Source organism: Helianthus annuus, chromosome 8, assembly GCF_002127325.2.
Source record: "Helianthus annuus cultivar XRQ/B chromosome 8, HanXRQr2.0-SUNRISE, whole genome shotgun sequence".
NCBI lineage: Eukaryota > Viridiplantae > Streptophyta > Magnoliopsida > Asterales > Asteraceae > Helianthus > Helianthus annuus.
Window position 1 is genome coordinate 21,617,444 of NC_035440.2, and position 3,982 is coordinate 21,621,425.

Sequence of the window (3,982 nt, forward strand, 5' to 3'; positions counted from 1 at the left end):
CAGTGCTCTCAACGATCCACAACGACGCTTCGCTCCACGTGCAAGACTCAACTTCTTAGGTAATAAGGTTTATGTTTATTGCCTACATGCTAGAATTTGCATAGAACTTTGCTCGTAGTATGCTTACATTACCTTGCTTACAACTTGACATTGCATGAGAATACTTATGTGCTTACACTCTTCTGTCATCGCACTATTCGCGAACCTTTCTCACTTATGTTGCCTTTGATGTGAAGATCAATGGCCGCACGAATTACCATGACTCAAGCCCAGCTAGAGGCTCTCGTTGCTGCGGCAGTTGCAGCCGCCCAAGCAGGTAGTATACCCTGCAGTATAGACACTAGGATCTTTAGATCCTACATTAATTCTCGTACTTAACTTTGCCCTATTCGTACACAATAGGTCAACCCGCTCAGCAACAACCTGGGTGCACATTCAAGAATTTCATGGACTGTCGTCCTAGCTCGTTCAGTGGCACGGAGGGGGCAGTTGGACTCCTCCACTGGTTTGAAAAGCTCGAGTCGGTTTTCGAAATGTGTGAATGCCCTGAGGCTCGCAGGGTGAAGTTCGCCACTGGCACACTTGAAGGGATTGCGCTCACTTGGTGGAACGCACAAGTGCAGATCTTAGGGTTGGCAGCTGCTAACGCCACACCCTGGAATGAATTCAAAGAAATGATCAAGAGGGAATACTGCACTAGAGAAGACATTCACAAGTTGGAGGACGAGTTGTATAACTTGAAAATGGTTGGTTCGGAAATCGAAGCTTACACCAAGAGATCGAATGAGTTGGCTGTGTTATGTCCAACTATGGTGGACCCTCCATACAAGCGTATTGAGTTGTACCTCAAAGGTTTGGCACCAGAAATACAGAGCCACGTTACCTCGGCTAACCTCAACAACATCCAGGAAATCCAGCGTCTCGCTCATCGCATCACCGATCAGGCAGTGGATCAAAACAAACTGCCAAAGCGTATTAGTGCTACTGCTACCACTACTGCTTCTACTACACTTGCTACTCCCAGTGAAAGTAAGAGAAAATGGGATGGGGATTCTAGCAAGGGATCAGCTTCAGTGCAGTCGCAAGCTCAACAGCGAAAGACAGACAGTTACCAGAGTCCAAGTCAGCACTCCTCAAGCAGCCACAGACAGGGAGGGTATCGAGGAAACCTTCCAAAGTGTAACACCTGCAACAAACATCACAGTGGCCAGTGTAATAAGGTTCGTTGTCAAAGATGCCTCAAGATGGGTCACGAGGCTAAAGACTGTAGGAGTCCACGGCCTGCAAACCAGAATCAGCAGCCTCAGCAACCAGCTCCACAGAACCAGCAGCAGCAACCACAGCGTGGAAACCGGGGATGTTTCCAGTGTGGGGCAGAAGGACACTACAAACGCGATTGCCCTCAGTTGAACCAAAATCAGAACCACAACAATAACCAGGGCAACGGGAACAACGACAACAACGGGGGAAACAACAATAACAATGGCAACGAGGCAAGAGGTCGAGTTTTCATGTTAGGAGGAGGAGACGCAATGAACGCTAATTGAACTTATAACTTCTTTTTGGGTTTTTCATTATTATGTTTCCGCTATTCGAACAAAGTTTGGTTTGAACATCAAATGTCTTGGGTTTTATGAATTATTTTTAACTACTATATTTTATGTTTGATGTGATGGATGGTTTGATATTATTGAACACACCTGCCGTATTTATGGACTTTACGAACAGGGTGCGCAAACCTTATCTTGACAAGTTCGTTATTGTCTTCATCGACGACATTCTGATCTACTCCAAGAGTCAGGAGGAGCACGAGCAGCACTTACGTCTTATTTTGAAACTCCTCCGAAAGGAACAATTATACGCCAAGTTTTCTAAATGCGACTTCTGGATACGTGAAGTCCACTTCTTAGGCCATGTGGTGAACAAGGATGGGATTCATGTTGATCCATCCAAGATAGATTCGATCAGGAACAGACCAGCACCGCATACACCAACAGAAATACGCCAATTCTTGGGTTTGGCAGGATACCATCGACGGTTCATAAAAGACTTCTCCAAGATTGCTCAGCCGCTTACGTTATTGACACAGAAGGGTGTCACCCATCGCTGGGGAGAACCCCAGGAGACTGCTTTCCAGTACCTAAAGGATAGGCTTTGCAGCGCACCTATTCTCTCATTGCCAGAGGGCACGGATGACTTCGTGGTATATTGTGACGCGTCAATACAGGGTCTGGGTTGTGTATTGATGCAGCGGGATAAAGTTATTGCCTACGCCTCTCGTCAACTAAAGATTCATGAGCGGAATTACGCGACGCACGATTTAGAGCTGGGAGCTGTTGTTTTCGCGCTTAAGATATGGCGACACTACCTGTACGGTACCAGGTACACGATTTACACCGATCACAGGAGTCTCGAGCATATTCTTAAGCAGAAGGATCTGAACATGCGTCAACGACGATGGGTCGAGTTACTAAACGATTACGAATGCGCTATCAAGTATCATCCAGGCAAGGCCAATGTTGTGGCTGATGCCCTCAGTCGGAAAGACACCCTACCGAAGCGCGTGCGAGCGCTACAGCTTACTATTCAGTCCAATCTTCCAGCACAGATACGAGCTGCACAGATTGATGCACTTAAACCCGACAACGTCAAAACTGAAGCCTTACGCGGTTCCAGGCAACGCATGGAACAAAAGGAAGACGGCGCCCATTATGTAACGGGGCGTATTTGGGTCCCACTTTATGGCGGTTTACGCGAACTTGTGATGGACGAAGCGCACAAGTCTCGCTACTCGGTACATCCAGGGGCAGATAAAATGTACCACGATATCAAAACGACATACTGGTGGCCAAGTATGAAGGCCCACATCGCCACTTATGTTGGCAAATGTTTGACTTGTGCGAGAGTCAAGGTCGAATATCTGAAACCCGCAGGTCTACTACAACAACCTAGTATACCACAGTGGAAATGGGAGGAAATTTCCATGGACTTTGTTACAGGCCTACCGAGATCTCAGCGTGGGAACGATACAATATGGGTAATCGTCGATCGACTCACAAAGTCTGCTCACTTTTTGGCTATCAAGGAAGCGGATAAGTTTTCTACCTTAGCAGACACCTACTTGAAAGAAGTGGTTTCGAGGCACGGAGTGCCCACTTCCATTATTTCGGATCGGGATGCACGATTCACGTCAGAACTTTGGCAAGCGATGCACAAAGCGTTTGGCTCTCGTTTAGATATGAGCACGGCATATCACCCTCAGACGGATGGGCAGTCTGAGCGCACGATTCAAACTTTAGAAGACATGCTTCGAGCGTGTGTTATCGATTTCGGCAACGGCTGGGAAAAGCACCTCCCTTTAGTGGAGTTTTCGTACAATAATAGCTATCATACCAGCATTCAAGCCGCTCCATTCGAGGCATTGTACGGACGTAAATGCCGGTCACCTCTCTGTTGGGCAGAGGTGGGGGATAGTCAGATCACGGGTCCAGATATTGTAGTGGACGCCACAGAAAAGATTACACAGATACGACAACGTATGGCGGCAGCTCGCGACCGTCAGAAAGCCTACGCGAATAAGCGCAAGAGACCATTGGAATTTCAGGTCGGAGACCGGGTGTTATTAAAAGTCTCACCCTGGAAGGGTGTGGTTCGATTTGGTAAACGAGGCAAACTCAATCCACGGTATGTTGGACCGTTCGAAATCACTGAAAAGATTGGCAAAGTAGCCTACAGATTAAACCTACCAGCTGAACTCGGTGCAGTTCACAATGTATTTCACGTGTCGAATCTGAAGAAATGCCTATCAGATGAGACCCTCATAGTTCCTTTTAAGGAACTCACTATCGACGAGCGGTTGCAGTTCGTCGAGGAACCAGTTGAAATCACGGACCGGGATGTTAAGGTCCTCAAGCACAAGAGAATCCCTCTTGTTCGAGTTCGTTGGAACTCCCAGCGTGGTCCAGAGTATACCTGGGAACGC